The sequence below is a fragment of the Rhinatrema bivittatum genome, chromosome 4 (assembly GCF_901001135.1).
Source record: "Rhinatrema bivittatum chromosome 4, aRhiBiv1.1, whole genome shotgun sequence".
Classification (NCBI taxonomy): Eukaryota; Metazoa; Chordata; class Amphibia; order Gymnophiona; family Rhinatrematidae; genus Rhinatrema; species Rhinatrema bivittatum.
Genome location: NC_042618.1, coordinates 353,830,781 through 353,843,556, shown reverse-complemented (window position 1 = coordinate 353,843,556; position 12,776 = coordinate 353,830,781).

Here is a 12,776-nt window from a genome sequence, read left to right as displayed (position 1 = left end):
GTGCCATCTTCCAAGCAGATGGTGCCATTTTCAAGTGCCAGAACAAGACAGCGTATGAGACTTGGACTTAGGCCTCAGCACTGGGACCAGGCCTCTAGGTGCTGGGATCAGGCCTAGTCTAGGCCTCTGCACCAAGCAGCAGGGAAGGCCTTAGCAATGAGACCAGGCCACAGCACCAGACCATGATCCTACTGGAGGCTTTTTTTTTTTTTCTTTAATGCAATGTTTCTGAAAATGGCCCCAAATTTTTGGATATTTTCATAGGAGGATGCCAGAAATTCTCTAAGTTCCCTTAAAACCTTTGGTTGTATCCCATCTGGCTCCATTGCTTTATCTGCTTTAAGTTTAACAAGTTCCTCACAAACACTTCTGAAAATTGTTTGAAGTTTACCTCATTTCCGATCTTATTTTTGCCATTTTCCATAGTCCTGAACCCTGGTCATCTGCAGTGAACATTGAACAAGAATATATATTAAGCAATTACATTTTTTCCTTGTCAGTCTCTACATATTGTTCCCCTACTCCTCTGAGTCTCATAATGCCACTCTTTTACTTCCTCCTATCACTAACACTTCTAAAATAAAGTCTTGTCTCCCATACTTTTTTTTGTTTTAGTTGCAGCTTCGATCTCCTGACTATAGCGACTTTACAACCAGGTGACTTGTTCTGATGTACAGTGGAATCAGTGGCATCTCTAGACAGAATTATTGGGGGGGGGGGGGGGGGGGAGCAAGCCAAGTATGGAGGGGAAGCAAGCCAAAGAGTGGCACTTCCACAAATCACATCCATTCCCCAGCAGTCTCCTGACTACAAAAGACACAATAACAAAAAAAAAATCAGATGGGCCTTCTGTGCAATTAAAAATAAAGTGCTGGTTTTATCTTACTAGTAAAACTATGAAATATCCTCATTCAACCAGTTCCTCAGCATTGATATTCTTCTTCTAAATTTTGGTACTTCAAAGTGGATTACATTCAGGTGCTGTGGGTATTTCTCTGTCTCCAAGGGGCTTATAATCTGAAGTTTGTATGTAAGGCAATAGAGGGTAAACTGATTTGCCCAAAGTCACAAGGCATGGCAGTGGGATTTAAACCCTGGTTTGTAGTCCATTGCTCTAACCACTAGGCTACTCCTCCCTGAAGGCATTGGAAAATTGCTACAATATGTGTTACTGAACTGTCAATAGGTTTTGTCCACCTTAAGTATACTCAACATGGGTAAATGGGCTTTTAAAAATTGCTACATTACATTTTCCTTTGAAAATTATCCTGAATGTGTATGAGATGAATCAGTGATGGAGCTTAAGTGTCTTATTTTAAGAAACAAAATACTTTTCCCCATTAGGAAAAAATATGTTTATTGAATAAGACTGTAATTGTCATATGAAACTAACATTTATTTATAAGTATGCCTAAAAGTAATAAGCAGTCACCCTAAGCAATATATCTTGTGGGTTATTACAGCTTTTACTTAATTCTACAGTTTTGTCAGGCACAGCTGGTTTTCAATTCAGTTTGTGAATTGTTTTCATCTTTATGAACAGACACAGCCAATTATATTATTTAATATATTATCAAAACATTTACAAACAGGGCCGGCCCAGGGGCTCAGCTGGTAATTGCTATGCACTGCCCTCAGGAAGATCCTTGGTTCAAAGCCTGGGTCAGGCCTTCCACTCCCTGGGTTGGCTAGGGCTGAGGAATTTGCAGAGGTAGCATTTGCGGCCATTGCTTGAGGGTGACACCCAGTGGCCAAATTCAAGACCCACGATGCAGGTGTTCCAGAAGGAGCCCTGGTACATGCTCCATGACCAACACTGCAATTGCTGCACTAAGGGGGTCATTTTTCAAAATGCGATAAGGTGTTTTTGCATGTGAAAAGCCCTGTTAACGCATGCGATCGCACCATATCGTATGGTGCGATGCAAATTCCAAAAATAGGAGGAGTTAGGGGCAGAGAGTGGGCTGGGTTAGCCACTCTGCGAAGAGCTATCGCACAGCTGATTTTAACTACACCTCTTTCAAATGCGTTAGGCTGTGCAATAGCTGCCGTGATGTAAGGTTTCATTGCCATTTGCAATGTCTCCCATCAATCCAATGTCATCTGGAGAGAGAGAGAGAGAGAGAGATTATGGCTGGCCATAATATCATGTCCCATAGGCAGGTATTTGTATCCCTAAGGTAGGCCCACCTAGTAACTCGAGGTGGGGATTAGGTAAGAGTGTAGGGGGTTAGGGGCCACTTTGACATGCTACGTGACACCTACGAACAGAACAGTGGTCTCTTGTGAACATTTGCTGGCCTTCGGAGTGAGGAAACTCACTCCAAGATGAAGTTTGCGCAAGGTTCTCTCAACCTAGTTTGATGTTACCCAGGTAGAGAGTCCATCAAGCTAGGTTGAGAGAACCTTGCCCAAATCTCATCTTGGAGTGAGTTTCCTCACTCCGAAGGCCAGCAAATCTTCACAAGAGACCACTGTTCTGTTCGTAGGTGTCACGTAGCATGTCAAGGTGGCCCCTAACCCCCTACACTCTTACCTAATCCCCACCTCGAGTTACTAGGTGGGCCTACCTTAGGGATACAAATACCTGCCTATGGGACATGATATTATGGCCAGTCTCTCTCTCTCTCTCTCTCTCTCTCTCTCTCTCTCTCTCTCTCTCTCTCTCTCTCTCTCTCTCTCTCTCTCTCTCTCTCTCTCTCTCTCTCTCTCTCTCTCTCTCACACACACACACATTAAAAATGGTCCCCCAGTGGTTGAATGCAGGAAATACAACAGGTCTGGCACTTATCGCAGATTCTGAAATGGTATCATAATTTGTGCTAACTTAGCTCTTCACACAGGTTATTAGCATAAAACACGCCACTTTTGCTATCGCATGCGGTACTTACCGCATTTTGATAAATCCACCCCTAAGTGCAAGGTAAGAGGAGATGAAGGGAAGAGTTGTGCATGAAGGCTCATGGTGCCCTGCTTTTGACTAAGCTGGCACAACAAAGGAGCAGGAAGAATCTACCACAAAAATCTAAGAACAAACTTATATAACTTTGTTAATGTGTCTGAAATCCTTCAATACAGCTGAAAAATACCTTATGCAAAGGAGTTAGTTTAAGGCACTACATTAATTTTATTTATTGTTTTTTTTTTATACTGATGTTCGTAAAAAACATCACTTCGGTGTACAAACTTATTAGCAAATGCACAGTTAAAAGCATTTGAATAAAATAAAACAAAGTATGAAATACATAAAATCCTTAATAAAACATTATAATACATAAAATATCTATTAAAATCTTAAAAAGAAATCTAAACTTAATGATAAAATAACATTTTGAAAAGAAGGTTGAGAGATTGTGTTTAAGAAAAAGCTTGTTGGAATAACCAAGTTATTTGAGTCCTTTCTTGAAGGTTTTGGTATTTGCTTCAAGTCGTAAGTCTTGCGGAAGAGAGTTCCATAATTGTGGTCCATACATAAACAATCAATATATCATTACTTCTGTAATTATGCACCCTTTGCAAGTCTACAACTTTTATTATTTCCAAAACATCCAAAAAATCAAAATCAGCTGTGTTAGCCCTGGTTTTCTAGTGTGAAATCTCATTGGTCATTGTATTAAAGGTAAGTAAACTATAGCCATCAGGATCCCAGGCCACCTGTGGATCTGTTGCCAACTTCACCTCCGACCTGCAGGTGATGCTGTGAGCTGTTTAGACTATCTATTCAGTCCTCTCAGCTCTGTCTCCCTCACTTCCATCCATCAGTCATCTTGTTTCTTGCTTAGACTTGTATTTACATGCAGTCTTTGCCCTCAGTCAGTTATCAGAACTTAAGTCTTACCTCTTGGTCTTCATACTCTTGTTCTGTCCTTGTTACCTGTATCCAAGAAGATTTCTTCATTCCTGGTTTCTACCTTCGGCATTCCTGCCTGATCTCCTTCCTATTCCTGGATTCCTGGCTTGCTCCAGTTCCTCACTCTGTCCCTCGCTCCTTGCTTGTAACAGGGGCTCTCACTCCATGCGCTGCATTTCCTCTTTTCCTTCCACCCCCAATGCTTGCCCAGAGTACATCGTTTTCCTCCCCCACACTACTTGTCCTGCATCCCTTTTTCTCCCTCCCTGACTCCTTGACCTGCATCCTCTTCTTTCTTCCCCAGCAGCATCCCTCCTCTCTCCCATCCACGCCTTGCCTAGCAGCACCCCGCTCTCTACCACCCATTCCTTGCCTACCAGTTCTCCCTCCCTCTGCCCAGTAGTCCCTCTTCCAGGCACTAGCTCAGCAACAGAAGTCTCTTAGAAGTCCTCTCTCTCTCTCCCCCACATCCCTACCCTGCAGCAGCAGCATCCCCTCTGCTCCCCTCCTCTGTCCAGCAGCAGCAGTGCCTCTCTTTCCACCCACCAACCTTCTGCCCAGCAGCAATCTCTTCTTTGATTCTTCCTTCACCCCCTGCCCAGCAGCAGCCCCCTTCCCTCTCACTGTTTCTCTCTCTCCTACCCCCCCCCCCTTATGCTCCTCTGACTGAAATGTTGTAGATTTTTGTGCAGTGGCAGCAGCAATAGCTGCAGAAATGTAAAATAAAATCAGCATGGAACCCAGCCGCCTTGATTCACCCACAAGCCCTGAGGCATCCCTGACCCTTTTTCTGCACAAGCTTATCCACAGCAGATATCCGAGGGGTCCCTCCAGGACAGGATTTGAAGCCAATTCACTAGATCCTTCAGCCTTGTGCCCCCCCAATTCAATTTCAAACCCACAGCAACCCCCTCCCTCCCCTCACAATTTTGGTAATGAAATTCAACAATTGTGTCCTCACCACAACCCTTGCCCGAACAAGCCTGTAAAATTACATAACTGGACATCATACTTTTAAATATTAAACTTTGTCTATATATTATAAATATTTCAGAAAATGTCAGTGTCTGATGAATGTGTCATTTGTAAATTTTGGAAATGGGATGTTCTTTTTTTTGCAGCCTAAGAAATTCCTTTTAAATTGATATTTAGGTATTTACACTACATTGGTTGATTGTCATTGTTTAATGGTTTATTCTCATTGTTCATAGTTCTTTGTAAAAAAAACCCCGGTCGGTCCTCCCAGACCCGGGCAATCTTTTCGTTTCATGTAAACCGGACTGATTTGTATTGTATACAGGAATTCCGGTATATAAAAATTAAAAATAAAATAAATAAAGGTAATTCTGAAATAGCTGGCTGGGCTGAAATGGAATGTTTCCCCTTACTGCTCACCAAAAGGTAAGACATTCAAATTATGCTGTCACTTCAGTAACAGCAATACAAAGTTCCTTTATTACCAGACATTTTATGAAGTAACACAAAACCCTGCAAAAAGTCACTCAGAACCTATATAACAAACTTGCCATACCAAAACAGCACTAACTCCCAGACCTCAAACAGCAACAACCCTGTATGAAAAGGCAACACAACAAAAATACCACTTGAACCTAAAATCCTGTACCTCTGGTGGGAAAACAAAACAAACTGGACTACTACAGAACCTATGAGCTAGACTAATTCACCTCGATCAGCCATACAGAACATAGACCCTCACCAAATACAGAATAAGGGTTCACAAATTAGAGATAGAAATATGCAGACAAAAACGGAATTTTTTCATTGTTGTGCTATCCATTCCAGCTTCACCCTTACACACATCTTTCCTGTTCCCTGCAGACAGGAGGGGCTGTATTCTTTGCTTTGCACTGTGCTTTTTCTTCCTCGGGCTCACCCCTCATTTTGTTCCTTGCATGCTGCCTTGGAGTGGAAAGGGCTGGAGCAGGGAGCTTCATTGGTCAATAAAGTCATCATGGACAGAGGCTTGTGTGTTTATGCTAACCAGTAAAAGCAGCCCTGCTGCTGACGCCCCCTCCTTCCCCTAGTCCCAGCACTGAATCTTTGTTACCTGTATCCCAGAAGACTCTGGCTCCGGTTTATACCTTCAATGCTCCTTGCTGTTCCCTGGATTGTTGGTTTGCTCCAGCTCATCATTCTAAGCTTTCAGCTCCTTGCTTGTACAGGGGCTGTCCCCGTTACTCATGCCTCACCAGCACCTGAGGGCTTAACTTGAGAGGAAGGAGGCTGGAATAGGCAGAAAATGCTCAGCTTTCCTGCTCACTAGCATTGGCCTGGATTCACCTCTCCAAGACATTAAGCCACTCATTCATGGGGCAACCCAGATTACAGCGGTTACACCATGTGTGGCCAGAAGTGATGCTGCCCTCAGCCTATCTGACCTCTTCAGACTCTGGGGGGCCTTAATCTCCCCTTACCTTTTGAACTGCTGGGGGAGTCCCTTCAATCTGGCCCCCAGGGTTACCTGTACTAGAGTGAATGCAAGTTTGCTTTTCTTCCCCTTGACACAAGTATTTGTTGACGTATCACTACTGCTGGTGCTTTCTCAGCTTTCGTTACAGCAGACTGCTGTTGCTGTTGCTGCTGCATACAATGCCGATTTTTTTGCACAATGGCAAGAAGCCAGTTTTGAGCAAGAGATTACTAAATCAAGAATAAGGTATTTAAGTGCATTAAAAAAAATTGCTTCATTGGAAGATACCTAAGGAATGTTTCTGGATTTGACTTTCAGTGCTTTTTTTTCTTTATTGTAGTGGAGTTATACTGATGGATTTATAACACTATTTGGACTCCTGCTGCTATTCACAACATTTTAACTTTTTAGATATGTGCAAATCCAAGTTGTGGTGTTTGTGGACTGTTGCAAAGGGTGCATGATTATACAAAAGTAATGGCATATTGTAAAGCACACTCCATGCTTATGGCCAGGGACACAAGAACACTTAGACTCAGTAGAAAGTATAATTTCTTTTTATTAATCAGTATAAGTATTCTCGGGAGATGCTGGGTACTGGATGCCCTTTTGTCTGACAAACTGACCAGCATCTCCTCGCATACAGGAAGTGACTCTTCTTTTATAGATAACATTCAATACTGGAAAAGGATAGAAGGTTCTAGAGATTTGTGTGACTACCCAAAGGATCATTTACATAAGTTGTAATGTCAACTGCATGATAACATCATCCCTAACTACCCTTGATTAGTTTACCCAGGACTTGTAGCCCATTTCCCATGGCTTTTGAGATAGTTCTTTGTGTTAAATTCTTACTGGTCAAGACAATCAACACGTCTGTAGCTGTGTTGATTACAAACTCTTGAGAATAGTGCCTGAAGCTCCCCTGTGGTTTCTTTTTTGTGACCCTATGAATAGACATCACCTGTCTGGTGCCAGCTTGCCAGCCTCTACAGCTATCCAGGGACATTCTGTAAGTTATGCTCAGAAAGTCACTCAGAGTCCATTCAGCCTAGGCAGGCTAAAGAAAAGGAGAGGTTTCTGGGGATTTCCTTCGCCATGTTGGTTTTCTCTTCAGGCATACTTCTCAATATGCCTTGTTTACACATGCCCTTATAATGACACATTAATCTAACTGCCATTTTCTTTGATAAAAAGCATTTTTTCACCTGTATTAAGACTTCAGGCACAATCGCAAAGTTGTATACATTTGAACTAGTCCGCTCACTATTGTGTATTGCCTGAGTGGGTTATCTATTGCCTCTTTTGGTTTTGCATGATTAAAATAGCAAGTGCTCTACCTAACAAGTTCTTCTCTGGTCTGAAAAAAGAAAAACAATTTTTTCAATACAGTGCTTTATTCAACAAGGCCAGATCTAGATAGTGACAGTGGGCTGCTCAATGCCCTCCCCCACACCAGCCCTCAACTAATTCACTCTTAGGCCTCAATTATATCACCTCTGCACAGCTCTCAAGAGCCTACCTACAAAAAAGTATGAAAGAGGAAGACATCCACACAAAGGAGGGGCAAATATCACAAAAACTCAGAGAAACATAGTCAGTACAGCAAAGGTGCAAACAGAAGAAAAAATAGCAAATACAGTAAAAGGGGTAATTTTTTATGATTAAAAAAGATATTAGTGATAGCAGGACATGCAAAAAGAAGAATTATGAGACTCAAAGGTGAAAAGGGTGGAGGGGTGTGTGTGGGAAATATGCAGAGGCTGATGAGAAGAAAACAGAATTCCTTAATACATTTGTCTTTTTGGCATTTAGAGAACCACAGAAAACTACTATGAATGGAAACAAGGTAGACTTCAATCAATTTTCAGAAAATTATGTTTTTGAGGTGTTGGCAGCTCTGGTTTGGAGACAGGCAAATGTGATGTCTCTTCACAAAGTAGGAGGAGGAATCAGAGAACTACAGGCCAGTTAGTCAGACCTTGGTGGTGAGTTAATGCAATCACTATTAAAAACAAACAGTAAAGATTCTGGAATTCATTGGATTTTGGGATCCAAGGCAGCATTTGGTCTTGCCAGAGATAGGTATTTTCAGATGATTTTAATCAATTTCTTTGTCTATTTTGGTCCAGGGGATAACACTAGATGCAGTGTACTTGGACTTTAGCAAGGCCTTCTAGCACAGTTCCGCATAAGCAACTTATAAAGAAACAGAGTACCCTAGGTATCAGCCCTCAAGCAACTGATTGGATTAGAAAATGGTTGAGTGGAAGGTGACATCAGCCCACCAGTATTCTCTGTAAAAGCCAACTGTGGACAACAAAATAATACACGAACAAAACTATTAACAGACAAACATAAAAGCACTCAGTTAACAGGAAAACACTGAGCTCAGACAAGGAGTATATCATCACTAACCTAGGGACTGGATCTGACACTTACCAGTAATCCCCAGAAACGCAGCCACACAGGAGGACAGCAGCAACCACCATCCAGAAGCCAAGGGCGGGAAGGTGGATTAACCTGTCTTCATTAAAGAAAAGGAAATTATCAGGTGAGTAGTAATTTCTCCTTTCTTAGTATACAGACAGGTTAATCCACACCAGTGGGATGTACCAAAGCTACTCCCGAACAGGGCGGGACACTCCCCACGGTCCAATAAACACCGCATGCGTGAAGGCTGCATTCTCTCGGGCCTGTACATCCAGGCAGTAATGCCTGGAAAAGGTGTGTAAGGAGAACCACGTCACAGCTTGAGAAATCTTGATGGGAAAATCTAATCTTCGCCCTTGATATTGCTTAAACCCTAGTGGAATGAGTCCTAACCTGACTAGGCAACGGTGGCTCAGCATCCACATCTGCTGGATTAAGAAGGTTATCACAGCCACATGTTAGTGTAGCCCGTGATGCTGGCTCACCCTGTTTTCTCCCACAGTGGAGTATAAATATCCGGTCCATCTTCCTGAAGGTTTAGAAACCTTCAAATAGCTCATGATATGCTGGTCCGTACTTGGCGACATTCATACACATCTCTCTCCCTGTCCAGTGTCGGCAGGGAAATTAATCGATTCAAGTGAAAATCCCAAACTACTTTTGGCAAAAAGGATGGAACAGCTCGCAGCTGTACCATCCCTGGAGTCACTTGCAGAAACAGTTCCCAGCAAGACAAGGCCTGCAGTTTGGAAACTCCACAAGCAGAACATAAATTGCCACCAGAAACAGAGTTTTCAAAGTAAGTAACCTCACGGAGAGGCTACACAGTGGTTGAAAGGTGGACCAGCCAGAAAATCCAGGACTAGATTAAGACTCCACAAGGGCACTGTCATCCGCAAGGGAGGACAAAGATGCTTTACCCCTTTTAAGAACCGGGCCACATCCGGATAGGTCGACAACATTTCACCATTCACATGACCTTGGAAACAGGCAAGAGCTGTCACCTGTACCTTCAAGGAATTGAGGGCCAAACCCTTAATCAAGCCATCCTGCAAAAAAATCCAAAATGAGCAGGATCTTAAACAAATGAGGGTGAACCCCTCATTCCTCACACCAAGCCTCAAACACTCACCAAACCCAAAACATAGGCTAAAGAAGTGGAGAATGTTTGCATGCAAAGAAAAGTGGAAGTCACAGCAGTGGAGATCCACACTTCAGCAACCGAGCCCTCTCCAGGGCCATACCGTAAGACAAAATCAAGTCGGATCTTCGTGCAGAATAGGCTCCTGCTGCAGCAGATCCCTGTGGACTGGTAATTGGAGAGGAGAGTCCACCAGAAGCCTGCGCAGATTTGCATACCACGGCCTCCTGGGCAATCTGGCGTCACCAGAAGCACCATCCTCGTGTATTTCTCAAACCTCTGAATCATTCTGCCCAACATGGGCCACAGGGGAAAGGCATATAGAAGTTTGCTTTCCAGCCACTCCTGCACAAAGGCATCAGTGCCCAAAGACTTTAGATCTCTCCTGCGACTGAAGAAGTGAGGAACCTTTGCATAGTGTGATGCCGTCAGCAAGTCTAGAACCGGGAGGCCCCAGCGACCCAATATGAGCTAGAACACTTTGACAATTCCCATTCTCCTGGATCCAGCTTCTGTCTGCTGAGAAAGTTAGCCCTTACATTGTCTTTTCCTGCAATGTGTGAGGCTGAGATCTCCTGAAAATATATTTCCACCCATTCCATGAGTTGGGCTATTTCCTGTGACACTTGCTGGCTCCTGGTTCCTCCCTTGCGATTGATGTAAGCCACTGTCATCAGTCTGACATTATTTGAACCGCTTGACTGTGCAAGCAGTCGATGAATTGAAAGCATGCCAACCAAATGGCACGGGCTTCTAGCCAACTGATGCTCCAAAGAGATTCTTCTATGCTCCAGTGTCACGTGCTGTCAACTCACGACAGTGAGCCTCCCAACCCTGGAGGCTCGCATCCGTCATGAGTACTAGCCAGCCCAGTGTTCGAAGGGGAACACCTTTCCTTAGATGATCCGCTTGCAACCACCACTGCAGCTGGATGCTGATTTCCACCAGTAAGTGAAGCCATATCGAGTAGTCCTGACATTGTGGACTCCAACGTGCAAGCATATGCGCCCTTGCCCAAGGAACTACATCTAGGGTGGTTGCCATCATCCCGAGCATGTGTAGGTAAGACCACACCATCAGGAATATTGTTTCTGTCAATAGCTGCACCTGCGTCATCCGTTTCTGAATGCAGCTCTCCTGTAGGAACACCCTGCCTTGCTTCATGTCGAATCAAACACAGAGATACTCCAGTGTCTGGGACGGCTGCAGATTGCTCTTGGCCAAGTTCACCAACCAACCTAGCTCCTGTAGCAAGGAGATCACCTTGTGTAATACCTGAGGGCTCTCTTTCATACTCTTGGCCCGAATTAGCCAATCGCCTAAGTACGGGTGGACCAGAACACATCCTCTCTCAACACTGCCGCTACAACTACCATGACCTCCGAGAAAGTTCTGGGAGCAGTGGCCAAGCCAAAGGGTAGCGCTCGAAACTGATAATGTTGCCCTAAAACAGCGAAAAGTGGAAACAGTTGATTCTCCAGCCGGATGGGAATTGCAGATATGTCTCTGACATATCCAGAGACGCAAGATACTACCCCGAATGTACTGTCATTGTCACGAGCATAAAGTTTCCATGCGGAAACAAGTCACTTGCAAATGATGGCTGATTCCCTTGAGATCCAGGATAGGGTGAAAGGAACCCTCCCTTCTTGGCTACAATGAAATAAATGGAACATTGGCTGTATTTACTTGTGACACAGGCACTGGATTCATGGCCCACAGACTGAGAAGGCTTGACAACGTACACTCCACTCCTGTCTCTTCTGTGGACAGCTGCAGGGAGATATCATGAAAACATGGTCGAGGAATGCTGAGAAACTCGAGCATAGCTGTCTCTCATCACCTCCAGAACCCACTATTCTGACATGATCTTGACCCATCTCTATTAAAAATAGAGGAGATTCTCTATCTCCTGTTACTGGGGGTGGGTTGGTACACCTTCAAGGGGATCTGAAGGCACCGCCACTCAAACCTGCACCCCCATCTGGGCTGCCTGGGGTAAAGAACTGAGACCTACTCAAAAGTCGAGCTTCTCTGAGAAGCCGCTCCTCTGAAGAGTCAAAAGCATTTGAAACCCTTAGCATGACCTCTCACGCTGAACGAGCGCAACGCCCGCTTTTTATCCTCTGGTAATAGAGGAACCTGGGACTCACCCTACTTACTGGCCATTTTTTCCAACTCACAAACAAGAGTGATCCTTTAAAGGGCAACTTTGTTAGATTTTGAAATTGTACCGGCCAACCAATTCCTCAGTCATAGCTGACGCCTGGCCACTATCACCAAAGCCACCCTTCTAGCTGAAGTGTGGACCTTTTGAAGCCCACATCTGCCAAAAAGGCGGCTGCTGGTTCCATCACTGCCCTGGAATTCAAACCAGATTCATCGACTTCCTGAGAAAGACGTAAGCAAGTGCGAGCCACCAGGAAGCAACAAGAGGCTATCTGAAGATTCATTACTATTGCCTCAAAGGCCTGCTTAAGGATAGCCTCAAATCTCCTATCCTGCGCATCCTTCAATGCTGCTCCCTCTTCTACAGGGATAGTCGTCTGCTTAGTGACTGCACACACCAGTGCATCCACTTTCAAGCAGCACAACTTCTCTCTTGCCACTGGATCCAGAGGGCACAGCGTTTCCAAGGCTCGTTCCCCCTTTAAAATTAGTTTTCAGGGTGCCCCATTCAAGATCAATCAATTCCTAAATAGCATCCATAATGGGGAAGAAACATGATGCTTTACCCAAAGAAATAAAATGGTATTTTTCTTTGGAATCAGCACCTGGCACCCCCAGTGTCTTCAGTGTCTGTGAGATCAGAGCCGGTAACTCATGTCTATGAAAGAAACGCAACATTCTATATGGCTCCAACCCCAGACGAATGGCCCAATCTTACAGGGAGTAAGAATCGCCTTCATCATCCGTGCCAT